Here is an 18,513-nt window from a genome sequence, read left to right on the forward strand (position 1 = left end):
GGCGAGGTGATCAAATTCTTAGTCACACTTTTTTTAGTCATTGACATGTGGGACCCAATTTATTGAAAGAAAATATTGCTACAACTGTACGTAGCAACAACCAAACATCTATCAAATTTGCCTAACCTTAGGCTTAGCAAAGTGTGGCTTGCAACCAAACACACCCGCAATATTAAAATGTTTCCTATAAGGAGGAGACTTCACACGCTTCAACACATACAACTTTGAGCTCAAATAGAGTAAACTCACTTGTAGTTTCATACTCCCTACATCCCATTTTGATCATCCCTAAGTACAGAGCACCAAGACCAAGGATACCAAACCTTATCATTATGAAATTAATTATTATCGAATCTTTACACAAGTAAACAAAGAAATAATTTGTTAGGTGATGATCATTTTGGGAAAACCTCGAAAATCTTATATGATGATCAAATTGGGATGAGGGGAGTATTTAATATGTTAGTTTGATAGAGAGTGAAGGGAAGCTCCGGAAGGAGAATTTCACGAAGGAGTGTCGAAGTGTCGGCATTCTTCCAACGGAGTTCCGGAGAAAGCCGAGATTGTCGGCGTTCTCTCTCGGTTGTACATTAGCGGATGCTTTCTTTATTCAAGTAAGTGTTTGAGTTTCTTTATGTTCTTTAATTGGTTCATTGAAGTGAGATATATTCTCATCGGTGTGGATTTGTTGCTTAGTGTGCAACTGAGTGCTCTAGTACTAGAACTTTGGATAAAGAAGTAAGTTTCCGCGCAAGGCTAAAGTAGTAAGTAATAACTTAGGTGTGATGTCTAGATTAGAAATTACCTTTGTTTGTTGTGTGCTCCACGAAAAGTGAGGTAGGCGGCAGATGGTAACAACCATGTCCGTCCTTCGTATCCCTCCATGTTCGAGTAGATCATAGAGCTTAAAGCCGAACTCATCCTGGCATATCAGGGGAAGGCCGGTGCTCGATGCATTCGATAGAGTTTTACTTTTAACTTAATTAATTAATTAAAAGACATAAGAATCCTCTTTTGCCAATTTAGCCTAAGTTGTTGTCCTTGGATCGAATCTTGATCGTCGATTATACACGCTCGTTCCTTGTGTTCGATACCCTTGGAATACACTAAGGGAAAGTGTTACAACGGTATTTAAGAAATACCAACAAGCATAGACGTGGTGTCTAGGCTAGAGGTTATCTTAATTTGTTTGTTGTGTGCTCCACATGTTGTAGAGGTAGGTGGCAGGTGGTGGCAGCCTTGTCCGTCCTTCGTAATCCTCCACGTTCAGGTATATCACAGAGCTATAGGCTGGAGTCTCCTTGGCAGACGAGGGTAAGTCGGTGCCCGAAGCAATTGATAGAGTTGGCATGTATAACCTTTTTACTTCTTAACTTTACCGAATTATTACAGAGAACTAAAAATATGTTTTTTAAAAAAAAATCTACTGTGTTTCCCTTCGCAGCACAACTACTTTAAGTTTCAAGTCTATCCTAAATTAAATTTTATTTGATAGAAATATTAACATTTGATGTTATAATTTTATTGTCACAAATATTGTAGTATAGGAGAAATTAAAAATAAAAGATTAGTTTTGGATACCGTGTCAGATTTGATCACGTCCTATAAAACGAATGGAATATGTGTTATGTTTATATTAAAAGTATTTAGTTTATCTATAAAATCAAATAAATAATCTATAGCAATAATCGGATTCATACTAAAATTCAAGGGGCTACTTAGGCAGTGGTTGCCACTGGGGATGGCATACCCAGCTTTTCTTTTTTTTTTTAGCCACCTCAAATTTCAACTTCCATAGGACACGTGTACTGATGCGCCGGCCACTGACCCCAAGTGCTGTAACAGTAACCGTGCTGGCTCGGGCTGGCGCGGTGCCTCCTTGGGCCATGACCTTCAAATAGAAACCAGGACTAAAGATCATTTTTAACCACGGTTCAATAGCTATCAGGCCATGTTAGGCCCCCAACACTCTACTAGAAAATGCATTTTTTTCCGGCGTGAGGGTCTTTTTCTCCGTAGGCGGACATGACCTTGTAGCCAAATGACCGCCTAAAAAATATAAATCGGGGTGAAGTTCGTTGTCCTTCTATGAAAATCTATTTTTGCAGGCAGACCTTATGTGGTCATGGTCCGCCTGCAAACATCGTACCTACTTCTCCTCCACCCCCTCCCCACCGCTCATTTCCTTTGCTAAACTCTCTCTCTCTCCCTCAACACTTCTCCAATCCGTTCCCTCCCTCCCTCCACTGGCGGCGGCGGCGGCGACGACGACAGCGTGCGCGGGGTGGCGGCGGTGGCTCCCCTCCCCCCTCCCCCCTCCCTCGCAGATCTGGCTGGAGGAGGGAGGGGGAGGCCGGCGGGGGCGGCGGCGGCGCCGACGACGCGGGATGGCGGTGGCGGCTCCCCTCCCCCTCCCTCCCAGATCCGGCCAGAGGGAGGCTTGGGGAAGGCGGCGAAGCGTTGTGCAAAGACTACGATGGCTCGGCGGCGGTGGCGGCGATGGCGCGCGCGGGCTAGCGATGGCTCCCCTCCCCCTCCCTCACAAATCTGGCCGGAGGAGGGAGGGGGGAGGCCGGCGGCGGCGGCGGCGGCGGCGGTGACGATGGCATGGGGCGGCGGCGGCCGCTCCCTTCCCCACCTCCCTCCCAGATCCGGCCGGAGGGAGGCCTGGGGAGGGCGGCGGGGCGCGGGGCGGCGATGACGACGGCTCGGCGGCGGCTCCCCCCTCCCTCCCAGATCTGGCCGAAGGAGGGAGGGGGATGGCGGCGGTGGCGGCGAGACGGTGGTGCGATTTTTTTTGTTTGTTTATTGGATTTTCTGTAACATACCGAAAATTAGCTATTTTCTAATCTTGCATCATGCCGGGTCTTATGTTCTTAATAACCTCTTTAAACCTAGGACAATATAATTAGCGAGACCTCCTGAAGCTAACCTGCATAAAATCCCTCTTTGATATTCAAAAGCCTTTGTGGTTTTCATTTAAAATTTTATCTTGAAATATTCCTTGATTTGGTTTTAATCTAAAACCTTGTTTCGCCTAAAACTTCCTTTATTTAAATTTAGTGTGAAAAACCCTTTTACTAGTATGAATTATGGTTCAAGAAACCTTCCTATATTGTGCTAGAACCTAAACCAAAGCGATTCCAATTTTATTAGAATTAATTGTTAGCCCATCCTTTGATCTTAAACCCATCCTTTCATTCTCAATCCAAATATCCAAATTCTTCCTTTTGATCTAGCCACCAATTTAATCTCTGTGGCTTGATTTCCTCTTTGGCACAAGAATAGTATTATTGCAAATATTGTGAATAATTGCTCTTGTGCTAAGAAAATTCCAACTTATACTCTTTACTCAACTTCCCCGTTTAGCCACAAATATACATAATACCAATTTTAGAATTCAAATCCTATCTATTCCCTTCAACTAATTCCTTTGTATATTCCCAGAAATATTTTGAGGAATATTATTAGTTTCTCTTCCTATTTGAGTGCTTCCAAATAAATTCCCTCAAACTCCACCTCTAAATATTGCACTCAAATAAATTAAGAAATCTCTTTTGTGAATTCTCTCTGAATTCAAATTCTTTGCAAAACCTTGCCATCCAAACTAGACTTCTTCCTTTGTGTACTTGGGCCGAAACTTCTTTCCTTCTTCCTTTTGGCCCATCTCCCTCTTCGGCCTAGGACGGCCCAGCTTCCAGCCGAGCCGCCCCTCCTCCTCCCGCAAGCGCGCGTGCTGTGCACGCACACGCCGCCGCCAACTCCCTTCCGTCGCTGCTAAGCAAGCAAAAACCGGCGCCGTCGTCTTCTTTCCCACGCCGCCGCCGCCGTCAACTTGCCGACCACGCCAAGCCGTCGTCGTGCCGTGCCTCTCCACTGCCGCCGCCCAGCCCTACAGCAGCTGCCACGTGCACGCGCCGCCATCTTCGCCCAATCCCGAACAGAAGTCGGCGCCGTGCCTTCTCCTCCACTCCACCGGCGCCGTATCCTCCTCACCTTTATCCTCTGTGAACCGCCTTGAAGAACCGACCTCCGACGCCTATAAATACCCGGCGAGGTCGCCCCTTTTCCCCTCCATACCATCGAGCTCTCCGAGCTCCTTCTCTCTCCTCTCCATGTCCGGCCATTGCCGCCACCGGTCGATCTCCCTCACCGGTGCCCCACTGGCCAAACCCCCGCGCCACCAACTTCGCCTCGGCGAGGCAAACCCATTTCCCCACTTCCCCTTCCTTTCCCCCTTCGAAATAAGCCACCACCGCCACTTCTCCTTGCCGCCGGAGATAAGCTTTTCCCCTAGCCGTTCCGGCCTCCTCCCTTCTTTCCTTCGCTAGACGACAGCTTCCCTGGATGCGTGTTGCTCGGGAACACGCGTGGCCGCCGACGTCGTCGTCTCCCGGCCACCAGGGCACCGGCGCCCCTTCTCTCCTTCTCCTGTGTTGGCTGGAAGGAAAAGAAAAGAAGAGAACACGGGAAGAAGAAGAAGAAGAAGAAGAGAAAGAAAAAGAAGAGAAGATACTGACAGGTGGGCCCCTGTACAGTAACTTTTATATTTTCTAGATTTAATTCAAATCCCAATCTTTAGAAGCCCATATCTCCTAAACCATAGATCCGATTCCGATGAAACTTGGACCTAAATTCATATAAATTCAAAAGCTATATTTTGATATCAAATTTGCTATTTTACCATTTGAAATTCCTTAATGCCATTTGAATCTATATTTGCCTTTCAAATATTTCCTTTTTACCCAAAAATACCCTTTGCCACTAAACAGCCACCGTTTGGAACTTTACGCCTTCCATGGGGACGTTCGCACGGTCTTCTGACCCGACGTCGAACCGTTGGTTGTAAAGTCCGACAAAACCCAAATCTAAGGTCGGAGTGTTGCTTCTGATACCTTACGCCTCAATGCGTATAACGATCAGAGCTTCACTATTCTCTCGACCTCCACTGTACGCCACACAGTTTGCTCTCAAGCTCTGTGTGATCTTAGCCGCTCCGCCGCCACTCACGGTTGTCGGAGTAACACTTCCACCCCGTTAAACCTACACAAACTTTCTATCCCTCTAGCCGTTATATTGTCTGCTGACATCGGCTAGACACCAAACCTAGTCGTCATACTACCCAATTCTAATGACGACTAGCAAACACTCTAATCCCAGCCGATAGTCATCTTACCTCGATATCGGCTTAATCAAATGAAACCCTAGCCAGCCAGCCTGCTATCCAAACTCCATACTAGCCATTTACCCTCCAACTACTCATAGCCTAAACATGAGATACGAGCCGATATGCCATCCTCTTTCAGCATCGACTCGGGAACAACTAAACCCTAGCCACTATTCTACCAAAGCCTAATCTTGACCCACATTAGCCACATACTCGCCCAACCATTTATATCCCCCTTCTCTCCAAGCTACTAAGGCCTTCACATAAAATATAAAGCGACAGTAGTTGCTTAACCCCCTCTAGCGTCCAACCTTCTAAAACCTCCACATAAAATCCTAGTCCCATACCCTATAATAGAAATAGACCATACCCTAAACCCTAGCCCTTCTAGTTGTTTATCGTTTTCTTGCTATTTATGACTTTCATTGAATTTGGTTCCTCCTTTTCTTTAATAGAGTCTATTTTATTCTGAATGGCAACCTGTGGTATTTCGAGCATCGAATAATCAGGTTGCCTATTTCGGATTTATTTGCGTTGGAGCAAGGCAAGTTATTATTCCTTCCCTTTGAGCATAAATGCCCTACATTCTATATTCTATTCTATGCACTAGCCATACATGATTTTGAATGCATAATCTGAACATATAGCGAACCAGTTATATGCTAGCTTTTGCTTAGCCATGCTTAGTTAGAATATGCATAAAATTTAATGAACTTAGATTGGGATAGTACGTAAGATTTGGTTGATTTCCGGGTGGCTAGTACTGTCTCGATCGATATAATTGCCACCAAATACTTATGTCAAACGAACAAGTACGACCGCAGCTTCTAGAATGGGGACAGACCTAGTTATTAGGTTAATTAACAATGTGGTACCTCTGTATAGTGGTTCTTATCTAAGTCCTCGCGAAGGAGGCAAACTTATGCCGCGAAGGGCAAATGTGATATTTACCGAGGCGCAGGTAAATATCTTTATTGCGATCACTAAGTGTGTGTATTGTGAAAACCTGATTGAGATGACATGGGTCTCTCAACCAGTTCTCTCTAAAAACCTCGGGAACGCCAGAACTCCTCTCGCTGCTGATAACGTTACGTTCAGAGCGCATGGGGACTAGAGTTCATGGAACAGGTGCCACTATTGTTAGTAACCTAATACTGGGCATGACTAACCTAATGAATATTGGCAAGTCATGGACTGCGGGTAAAGCGTACATCTACTGCAGTAGAGTATTCATGAAACTATTCGAATAGCCGTGCTCACGGAATTGAGTATCGGGACTCATATGGTATTTGGCTAGAAACTTAACTCAAGATTTTACTAAATACTGTTGCATAAAGACATCCCAGGCTTTCTTCCTCTTTATTCTCAGCTTTCTGCCAATAAACCTAGATCTACTTAAATACTACTTCATGCATTCATTATTTGATATAATAGCTTGCTGAGTACGTTGTACTCACCCTTGCTTCAACCACCTTTTTCAAAGTATATTTGGAGTTCTTGCTGATGCTGGGAGTTCAATCACATAAGTTAGTTCCCTTTTAACTTAATCTTCAAGTCTAGGTAATTTAAATGGTTTAAGTCTATAGTAAAACAACAGAGTTAGGTCATTTTAAAGCTTCTGCTGTAATAGTTAGCCAGAATCTCGTAAATACCCTATTACTTTATGTAATAATATCTCCTTCAAAGCTATGTCTAAATGTATGCAAAGACGATCCAGATTATTGAAGCTGTATCAACCTACTGATCCAGGGCTTGATACAGTTAAACATGTCGGTTTCTGAATCATTAGTTTTGGGACCCGACATTTTCGCAGGCGGGCCGTTGCCCCCGACCATGTTGGGCCGCAGTCGATCCTCCCCCACGCCTGCAAAAATTACTTTTGGCTACCTGCAAAAATGCTTTTTCTAGTAGTGACGATCTTTAGTCCCGGTTGGTATTACCAACCATGAAGTCCTGGTTGGTAACACCAACCCGGACTAAAGATATTTTTAGTCCCGGTCGATGTTACCAACCCGGACTAAAGATGCCTCTAAGGTTAGTTTTAAAAAAAAAGCATATCTATCCAAGTTAGATGTGTATTGTATGTGGGATGGTAATGCGCGTGAGGGCTGAGATGAGAGATCTTGAGTTTAAATCCCACACCTCACACATTTTTTTACTTGGTATGCATTTTAATTTAGTCCCAAATTGTGCGCAACCGGGACTAAAAACGGTTGCGAACCTTCTTCATGCTGTAGCGGGCCTGTGTCATGCTGGCCTGGACCGCCCGTTTGGCTAGCTGTAGGTATAGATAAAATGAGTATTATTCAATAGGTAAATGTAATATAGATGGACGTGACTACACAGCTAGTGGTAGCTGGTTTGTCTAAACCAGCTACTACTCCATCTATGAGAGACACTATCTACATATACTTTAAATACAATTTTCTCTTAAATTACTCATCCGATCTATAATCCGATTACACCGTTGTGTTCGTAACAATTAAATCTTTATAACAAGATCCCACATGATTATATTTTGATGAAAAATTATAAATTATTTTTATAATATATCTAAATTACTTTTAGATTTCACTAAATTACTTCTTAGACATATGAAAGTAAATTCAATAAAGCCTAAAAGTAATTTATATATATTATAGAAATAACTTATAATAAAAAGAAAGTAATTTTAATGAATATCCTTTTTCATTGGACGTGACTACACAGCTAAAAATGAAAGGAAAAAAACAATCGATGATTAAACAAATTTATAGAGAGTTACTTTTGAACCATGCAAAAGTTACTTCCAATTAACATTGAAGTGACTTTTAAAAATTGTTAAACTTACATGTGTTGATATGTGCTGATTAAATTTTATTACTAGACAAAGTCATATTTTTATCCCTACAACGAATTTACTTCTAATGTCGTGACAAAGTTACTTCCGTTTTGTTTTAAGTTACTTTTATAATATATATAAATTACTTTTAGACTCTATTGAATTTACTTTTATATGTATAAGAAGTAATTTAGTCAAATCTAAAAGTAACTTATATGTTGATAAAAGTAACTTACATATATAATAAAAGTAGTTTACAAATATAAATATTTTTTTATCATAATATAATCATGTAAGATCTTGTTGTGAAGATTTAATTGTAACGAATACAGTGGTGTAATCGAATTATAGATCGGATAAGTAATTTGAGAGAAAACTTTGTTTGAAGAGGAAAAGGGCATACATGTGCTGTAGTAGACTTCTCAAAAAAACAAATGCATGCATGTAGTACGCTATAGTAGACTTCTCCATACACGTTCAGGCGTAGTTGGTTAAGGCAAAAACGAGAGGTCTCTCCAAATAGATTTTATGAATATAGATATGTGGGCGAATAAACTTGCTCAAAAGTTGCACGAAGTTATTTATCTATATAATAAATCATCCCTGTAAAATTTAACTGAATTTGATAAGATTTTATAGTGTGACACGAGTTTAAAAATTTTGTATCCAAATTTTAGGCACATATAATGGCTATGGAATATGTATGAAAGTGGTGTGGATATTATGGGTTCCCCATACCCACACGGCATGGTTATCCGACTGGTTATAGGGGATAACTTATCTCTATCTCTATCTCTACTATTAAAAGTTGAAGATATTTTTGCCAAAGATTTTTCGTACGTCACATTATCCGACACGAAGTAGATCAGCGTGCGTTTGATTCCCGTTTTAATCATCCGATTGCATTCACATCTGATTAACGGTTACCGGCCTGCGCACTAATTTGTTTATGTTTTCCAACGACGTGACATTGCTGGATAGAGGCATCGAGCAGTCCAATTCAGCGTAATAAAATATTCCTTGAGAGGCATGAGCGATCTGGCCAGAAGAAAAACAAAAAGAAAAAAAAAGAAAAGGGAAGTTTTGGGTTGGTTTGATTTAAGTACCGGACTTTTGTTACGTCATCTGTATTTGAATCGGTTTATAAGGTTATTTGTTTTTAGAAATATTAATCTGTGTTTGAGACGGATTTTAAATTCGTTTGATTTTGGAAATATAAAAGAGGTTGTATAAGAAATATCTTTAAAAAAACTCGCGTGCTAACTTGAGATGAAAGTTAGACTCCTAATTACATATCGTGATTTTCTAAAAAAAAATATCCAAGCTAATTCCGAAAGTGAATTTTATCCTAACTAAACCGTATAATCTCTATCTCCACTATTATAAAAATTAAAGATGTTTTTACCTTTATTTTGGTACGTCATCCGTATTTGATTTGGTTTTTATGTTCGTCCGCTTTTAGAAATACATATCCGTGTTTAAGTCGGATTTGATTTTAAGTTTGTTTGCTTTTAGAAATACAAAAGGAATCGTATAAGAAATCTCTTTAAAATAACTCGTATGCTAACTTGATATGTAAGTTGGACTCCTTATTGCGACTCAAGATTTTCAAAAAAATTAGCGTTCACCCGTTGCAACGCACATGCATTTTTTTTAGTCTATTAAAAAATTGAAGATGTTTTTGCCGTGGCTCTTGGTACGTCATCCGAGTTAATCTCCTTATCGAGTTGCTTTTCGCGTTAATCTCCGTTTCCGATTTCGCATTGGATCACAACGCGTGATGCAGAGGGGTGAAGAACTGAAGATCGCATTAGACGTGCTTGTGTAACTGAAACGGGCTTGTGCAACATCTGATCCTGCCGGTTTGATGTAGAGCCGGCCAGCCCATTAATGGCCTAACCACAGCTTTCTCTCTGTGGGTCCTATTTGATCAGTCAACCAAATCTATATATCTTCCGATATTTTTTTTGCCCGTTGTTTTTTTTTCTCTATCTATATTGAAGATGTTTTTGCTGTGGCTCTTGGTACGTCATCCGAGTTAATCTCCGTATCGAGTTGCTTTTCGCGTTAATCTCCGTTTCCGATTTCGCATTGGATCATAATGCGTGATGCGGAGGGGTGAAGATCGCATCAGACGTGCTTGTGTAACTGAAACGGGCTTGTGCAACATCTGATCCTGCTGGTTTGATGTAGAGCCGACCAGCCCATTAATGGCCTAACCACAGCTTTCTCTGTGTGGGTCCTATTTGATCAGTCAACCAAATCTATATACCTTCCGATATTTTTTTTTGCCCGTTGTTTTTTTTCCGTATGCGTTTTTTCGCATGGGCCTGGTTTTTTTCCGTCCGACTGGTTTTTTCGCACGCGTACGCGGTTTTTTCGAAGAGCTCAGTTTTTATTCCGACCGATTGGTTTCTTTGGGCCCGGTGTTTTTTCGGTCTGATTGGTTTTTTTTCATGCGGTTTTGTTTTGCCGGGTTTTACCCAATCCAATTTTTTTCTCTTTTTTCCGTCCTATATTTTTTCTTGAGATAATCCATAAAATGCTATTGACAAGCGTCTAAGTCCCAGAAATACCATCGATAAGTGTGAGTTTCAAGAAATGCCATCATACTAACGATTTTGTCTCAAAAATATCATCGCCGTTAAGATTCCGTCCATTCCGTGCTGTTAAATACTCTGATCATCCTATAGAACTTAACGGCGCAGAATGGACGGAACCCTAATGGTGATGATATTTTTGGAACAAAATCGTTTGTACGATGGCATTTCTTAGAACTCATACTTGTCGATGGCATTTCTGAGACTTAGATACTTGTCAATGGCATTTTATAGATTATCTTTTTTTTCTTAGTGGGTCGCATTATTTTGTCGCGGTTTATTTGGTGGGCCCGGTTTTTCCCACCGCTGATTCTGATAAGTTTTTTTTGTGCGCTATGGATCGAATCCCAAATCTATCTATACCTAATCTCTATCTCTACTATTATAAAAACTAGATCCTGGGCACGCCTCTGCGTGCCGCTTGAAGGACCAGCGAAGTAACGAAGCAGGAAACAGTGGTGACGTTATGATAAGCTTTTTTTTTTTTGGATAGTTGATTGTGGCGAGGGATGTACGTGTTATCCATTATCTAAAAAAATCCGTGATGGACTGACCACAAAAGAACAGTGTGTGGCATGGTCTCCAGGCAAGTAGCTGGACCAGGTGAAGGCAAAGAACACAGGTCAACAGATCTGAAGAAAACAACTCAGAGGAGCATACTGTAAATATATGTCTACCAGCACGGACGTATATAAATAGGAATAATTTAGATTAGCTCATTTGTGCATATTAATAGTATCCTAATCAGTAATCTATCTTGCATGATAAAAACAACAAATATCATACAACAGCTACAAAACAATGGGCAGTTCACTATCAACGTTGAGCATTCATATTCAAACTTCAGTTTATTATTCAGTTTGTTAAATAAGGATAAAAGCTTATACTTTGGAAGAGTGTCTCCCGGCTTATCCAATAATAATGCTCATTCTGTATAGGGGCATAGCAGAGAGTACAAATCTTTTCCCATAAGGGTAGATAATATTCAATAAAAAACTATTGAAATAATTCATTAACAGAAAAGTCAGATGCTACAAAGCCACAAATATTATGCCAGTTCAACTACACGTTGTTTCTAAATATCTCCCATAGTAATTGAATCTATCACCTGCTCTGCTGAGAAGTAAAAAAAAAAAAAAGCTGACCATCTAATGTACATATCACTTGGAGTAGTTGACAGCCCTGATCCTAACCCTCATTGACGAGATGCAAATTTGTGAGCCACGATGACTTCATATGAGGCATTGGTAGGTGATGATTGTGCTATTGATGTAGCAACATGCTCAAAACTGTTTCTTCGCATCTTAAAGGCACTGCAAACAATTTTGCTAATAGAAATTGGAAAGGGTTAGGGAATCATTTTGCTAGTTTCTTCTATTCTTGAAGACACTATAAACAATTTTGCTTGTGGAAACTGAACAGGGTTAGGGAATCATTTTGCTTGATGAGAAGAGCCTTGATGTTAACCAGGAATCAGAAAAATGGGCAATACCAGCAAAGGCAAGGTGAAGCAGACATACCTCATTATTTCACCATACCTCTCCATAGGAAATGATGAAAGAGAAAGAGAGTAATATACCCTGCAGTAAACACAAATTGCCAGGTAAGTGCATTTCAAAAACATAAAAGAATCTAGTCGGTTCAATGATCTACCTCAGGACAGTCCTAAGAATCACAAAACACAAAATGGAAGATGCATGTACATCGTAGCGTGTTATAAAACACATTGGATATCACTGTTTTTTCTGAAAAGTTCCTAGAAACTACACCAAGAATTGTGACTGATGAGGGAAAGCACACAAGAAAAGAACCAATTCATCAACAGCGAATGCAAGGCGGCAAGCTTATCAGGTGACTGAATCAGATATCCAAGAGCTTTTCAAACGGATAAACTAAAATCACTATTAAAATGGTATGTAATTTGCCATATGAAATGCACCATTTCTGCAATATCGCTATTTATGTAGTACTGCAAGCATATTTTTGCTATCAAAACCTATTTCACTGTATATAGAAAAGGTACATAGGCATAATTTCTTCTATTTTAGATGCTCAATTAGAAAAGAACACAGTAGTGCCGTGAAGAGATAATATATCTATTTCTAGTGAGTCTAGAAGTGTTACTGGCCCTGAAGAGATAACCGAGTGGTTCTTAATAATTCTCACAATTTAGAACCCAAGACCAAATTGTAGAACACATGCATTAATAGCTAGTTACCTGCATGAAAGCTAGTGTATATTGAATTGGTTTCCATGATTAGAGTGTTGCCAATCATAAAAATCAGGCAAACCAAGTTATCATGTGTCAATGCTTGTGCCAAATTAAGAATGCATGGACAATTAAATCCTGCGCGATAAAAGAAACTGATTCATACAAACAGGTGAAATAAATCAACTAACATGCATTGGTTGCATGAGTATCAAGATGATTGCATCCACAATCCAAACCTTAATTGGATGAAATGGTTCTTAATTAAGTAAATGTAGGGCATAAAATAAATAACATAGAATTATTCTTAGCTTGAAAAGTTATATTGACATTCTGTCATAAATGCAACATGTAGAAACCTAAACATAGGTGCACCAAACCATATCTCCATGAAAGATGACCCTTTGACAACTATTGGTATGATATCCATCTAGATACCTCAAAGAAGATGGGGATGCCAAGAATAAACAATATACCTACATATAATATCTGAGCACCTACTACATAAAATGGAAGGGAGAAACACCAAGATCATAGGCAAGCCCAGGTAACAGCCAACACTTCGACGACATTAATCATCCTACTTGAATTGAAAAAAAAAAGAAAGCATCAATTGTTTAGTGCCCAAGAATTAGACTAAAAGTGAGGCTCAGATCAGAGAAAAATATTTTACTAAATGGGTTACTATTAATATAACAAAGCACTATTCTAGGTACATATATGCCAGCACATACTCTTATCGTAAATTGGATGTGTCAAAGAGCAGGGGTTAGCAGAGGAGGCAGAAAAGAAAGGATAAGGTGGACTATTTCCATTTAAGAATATATTGCCACTAATCTGCACCAGAAGAACTATTGCAGGTAGATATCTATACACAATAATTAGCAAAATTAAGAAACTGCAAGAATTATGCTAGGATGATTTTGTAATCAAAATGATATGAGAAATAAATAGATGAGTGGTGCTGGAGAGGCAAGTCAGGCCATTGGTACCTATCTTTCCATGCTGAATTCTTCTTCGATTTAGAAATTCGTAATGGTTGGACACTTCTACCTGGACACTTCTACCTGTCCTCCATCAAGGAATGCATCCCATATTCCCATTCTGATGTTCTTTAAAAAAAATATGCAGTTCCGATCATTTATTAGTACATATACTATCTATGAAGCAAAGGGAGAGGGAGGGAGTGGGAGAGAGAGCAAGAAGCTAAAAATGCAAATGGTTAGTTTTGTCATGTAGAGTACAGATAACACATCCTCTTTTGTACGAGTGTGTTAGATTAGGTTGTCCTTCACAGCAATCAGCCAAGAAATTCCAAAGCAGAAACAAATATCTGCAACTGATGACAAAGAACAGCTATATATCCCTGGCCAACTGTATCTGAAGCGTGCTTTTTTGCAGACCTTAAAAACTACAGGGTGCATAGCCACTTGCTTGAACTTTAAAGAAAAATAAATCCAGTTAAAAATAACCTAAAAATATGTAGAATTGGAGGAAGGGGAGATGATACCTGTGGAAGTTAGAAAGGGTTTGATGGTGCTGGCGGCTGGAGCAGATGAAGGAAACGGATAGTCTTGCGAGGCAGTGGAGCAGCTTGGGATGGACTTGGCAGCGATGAGTGAAGCGAAGGTCTTGGTGCTTGCTAGCAGCTTGCTCTGCGCGAAGAAGACGTCCTTGCGTCCTTGGATCTTGAGCTGCGGAAAGAACAACGGCTTGGCATCCACAATGGCGGCAATCATGTCCTTGGCCTGTAGGTCGAGCCGGCGCATCTCATCCCCGCCTACGGGGGCTTATACTACGATGCGGACGCAGCGGCGCTGGGGTCTCAGAGCTCCACCACCCAACCTCCTCATTTGCCAGCCGAGGAGGTTAGGTGAGGAGGGCATGCGGTAGCGGATGAGGCCTGCCTGGCGGCTGCGGCGGCGGCGGCGCCTGTTGCTGGCCGATTTCCTCAATCGCGCCGGCAGTCGCGGCAGCCCCACCTCCTCGCGACCTGCTCCTCTCCATCTGCGCGTGCTCCAGAGCCTCCACCGGCGTCGGCGTCCAGGCTTAGATGGGAGGGGCGGAGGACAGAGGTAGGGGAAGAGGAGCCGACGAGACTCGATAATGGTGGCGCGGAAGTCGAGTCGTGCGTTTGCGTACACACTTCGTCCTCTCGTTCTCCAAGCCAGGCTGTGTTTAGATCGGCGTAAAGTTTGGATTTTGGTTAAAATTAAAGATGACGTGACTGAAAAGTTGCGTGTATGATAGGTCCAAACTTTATATCTAATCACAGCCCCAGAGTAGTAGCAGGAAGCCTCCCACTGCTGATCGGTGGGGCCTACGTATATCAATTCATTGGGAAGTTGAACCACCCAGCCGTGATTTGATTGGGCAAGTGTGAGGCCAAGGAAATTTCTCATGAAACTACCTAAGAGCAAGTTTATTTGTACGGTCAACTACTAGCTCCAATTCATTTATAGCCAATCTAATAGTTTATTCATACAATAGTTACATACTACATTATTAATACATAGTCTCATCTGTCATACACACACTACGTCTTGGAGTCCGTGCTACAGCTAGCTACAAATCTATAGCCTGCTGTTCTTCTCTCTCATCATTTATCTCCTTAAAATATATTTGCAGCTGGCTTATAGCCTGCTATTGTACCTGCTCTAAGGTGTAGCTGACTCCTGGGGCCTACACACGAGCGACGCAATTGGTCCATCTGGAAGAGGAGCAGTAATCACACGGACGAAAAAAAATCAAACACCATATTTCTGTCGCTACAGTAATCCGACGTGGCACGCCCTAGAGGCCGCCCTGCGTACGAACCTTTATATGTTTCCTAATTGAAGATGATTCCGCTAAAATACTTTGGTATGTTGTCCGTATTTGAGTCTGCTTTTAAATTTATTCGCTTTTGGAAATACATAAAAGAGTCGTATAAAAAATCTTTTTAAAAACCTTGCATGCTAACTTGGTATGAAAGTCGGACTCCTAATTGATTTACAATTCTCGTCAAACCATAAGAAACTTTTGAAAATACATAAGGAGTCATATAAGAAATCATTTTAAGAACCTTACATGCTTACTTGGGATGAGAGTCGGACTACTAATTGATTTATAGTTCTCGTCAGACCATTAAAAAGCAACGTACAAGATATGATCAATACTATCAAAATAAAAATCCCATATACTTATAAGAAATAAAGTCTAACAATAATATGATTAAATAGCCTTCACCCGTTATGCACGAGCATTTTTTCCAGTATCTATGAAATATGTAACGGATCATAACTTGGGTATTACGTTTTCTTGTATATTATGGAACAGCCTAAAGCCCTGGTCTGATAATATTGTAAAGTAAATTTAGAAAATCGATACCGTATTGGTTAAGGTTTCTATCTTGTAATCCTGCCTCCATCCTATATAAGGTGGGCAGGAGGCCTCTAGGGGCAAATGATTCACAACTAGATTGTCAGATCAATACTATACCCGACGGATTCAAATTCTCAAACATGAGTAGGGTATTATCTCTCGTTGAGATGGCCTGAACCTGTCTAAATCTTTTGTCTCCGCATTCATCCACCTTTAGGTCTCGTGCGCTACCCCTTTATATTGCCAAAATCATGTTTTGACAAAGTGGGTAATGATAGGTTTTGTCCTCCCCTTCCGAAAACTCAAATAGTAATTCCTACTTACCCGTAAACTCCTCAAATAGTGTGGATTTGGGTATGGTAAGGGTAATGGATATATTGGCAACCGCTACTTTTGTTGACCAAGGCTCTATTATATCCTCCGACTCTAAATTATAATATTCTCGTTTTCCATTAGCACGTTTAGTAAGCTACTAAGCGATACTTTTATTCAAAAAATTTCTATACAGAAGTTCCTTCAAAATCAAACAAATCCATCTTTTAAGTTTGTAATAATAATTACACCCTGATGGTATATCTTGTTTTACGTGCGGTAAAAACTAACCTTCAACTTCAACGATCGAACGGATACGTGAGTAGTGAAAAATATTCTCCCTTTTTATAAAGGGTTAATTGGATCCATGCCACTGCAAATATGGTAAATCAAAAATATACCACTACTATTCACGTTATCTGCTGGATGCCACCGTAAATTTTTAAAATTGAATCCATGCCACTCCCGTTACTCTCCCGTCAATCTTTCCGTCTTCCCCATCTTCTCCCCGTTCTCCTCCTCTCCACCGCCCCGGATGACGCTGCCGCCGACGCGGTGCTCGGCCACCTCGCCGACCGTAGGTACGTCGCGACCTGCGCCTCGTCGCCGAGCTCCGCATCGAGCGCGCGAACTCCGCGGTCACCTTCTCCACACCCTGCGCCGCAGCCGGCGGCGGCAAGAAGAAGCGGCGGTGCCTCCTCCCGCCCTCGTCCGCCGGCCACCGCTCCACCATTGCTTTCCTCGTGTGAGGGGACGTCGGGTTCTTCCGGCCGTTGTCATGTCCAGTAAAAGGTTGGCAAGCGTATGCCTCGATTGTTCTCCAGAATCTCTCGAAAACACGGATTGGAATCTGGAAAGCTTGCATATTTTGGGTTCAATATGTTTCCAATCCACACTACAAGTAGGAAGTAGGGTATTACTTCTTGATTAAGAAAGTCTGAACCTATATAAAATTTCTTGTCTCTAAACCCATCGACTTTTCTAGCTTGATAGCCACCCCTTTTAGTATTGCCGAAATCTTGTTTCGACAACAAGCTACCACTAAGCAAAATCCAGGGTTTAGATACGATACGAGCAAATAAGGGAATCAATCACTTATAGCTTCGACGTTGATTCTGTAGACGAGCAGGCGGCATCGTTCACGGCAGCTGGCGTGGTAGGCCATGGCGATGTGCGTGTCGGTGAGCGCGAGCGACATGAGGAACATGGCCTGCAGCCCCAGCCCGGCCTCGTCAGGCGCCGCGCCGAACACCACGGCCGCCTTGGTGACGACGTAGCACACCGGGCGGAGCGGTGGTCATGGGAGAGCGTCCCCTCGCCGTCGCCGCCGGCCGTGACCCCATGTTCGTCACTGCCTACGCCGTGCACCCGGACGGCCGCGGCAGCGACTTCCTCGACTTCCTCCTCGAGCAGGGAGTGGCATGGTTTCAATTTTAAAAATTTATAGTGGCATCCAGCAGATAGCGTGAATAGTAGTGGCATATTTTTAATTTGTCATATTTACAGTGGCATAAATCCAATTAACCCTTTTATAAAAAGGCGTACTGAGAATTTGTCAACTTGAGACCACGATCCACCTGTTAACCATCTCCCTGTGCCGTCTCGGAGTTAGCATGCTGTGTTCTGAAACTGACCCGAGAGCAGCGATCAAGATACTGGATTACTGGTGATGTACCAACTCTTTTTTTTTTCCTCAAAAATGCAGGAGAGCTGCATTTCATTTTATTAAGGGGAAGAAAAACAACACAAAAACACAAGAAAACAAAAATAAATACAAAATAGGAGGACCCGAGCCCTCCTACCGAGACCCACGCACACTAGACCACCCGGAGAGTTTAGTTGCCTAGGCTTGCTATCCCACTAAGGAGCTTTTGAAGGCCAGAAGCTCCTGCAACACACCAAAGATAACTCTCATTTTCTACCACTTGCAAGACCATCGCAACTCTAGGATTGGCGCCATTGAAAACACAGTTGTTGCGGTGCTTCCAAATCTCCCAAGCCACTAGGGTCACCAAAGAGTTAATCCCCTTTCGTACCTCCT

The 18,513-nt window shown here is 41.8% G+C and overlaps 2 long non-coding RNA genes across 2 annotated transcripts; one reads left to right on the plus strand and one right to left on the minus strand.

The window, feature by feature from the left end:
- The first annotated feature begins 4,076 nt into the window (after positions 1-4,076).
- On the plus strand, positions 4,077-6,935 carry LOC136357328 (uncharacterized). Its single transcript, XR_010742595.1, has 2 exons — positions 4,077-4,522; positions 5,623-6,935. It is a non-coding gene; the product is annotated as an uncharacterized lncRNA (long non-coding RNA).
- A 5,001-nt stretch (positions 6,936-11,936) lies between these two features.
- LOC4342965 (uncharacterized) lies at positions 11,937-13,922 on the minus strand. The gene is made up of 3 exons (XR_010742594.1): positions 13,790-13,922; positions 13,274-13,377; positions 11,937-12,168 (listed from the first exon to the last, which is right to left on the minus strand). It is a non-coding gene; the product is annotated as an uncharacterized lncRNA (long non-coding RNA).
- Positions 13,923-18,513: the final 4,591 nt, after the last annotated feature.

Source organism: Oryza sativa, chromosome 7 (genome assembly GCF_034140825.1).
Source record: "Oryza sativa Japonica Group chromosome 7, ASM3414082v1".
In the NCBI taxonomy this organism is placed as follows: Eukaryota; Viridiplantae; Streptophyta; class Magnoliopsida; order Poales; family Poaceae; genus Oryza; species Oryza sativa.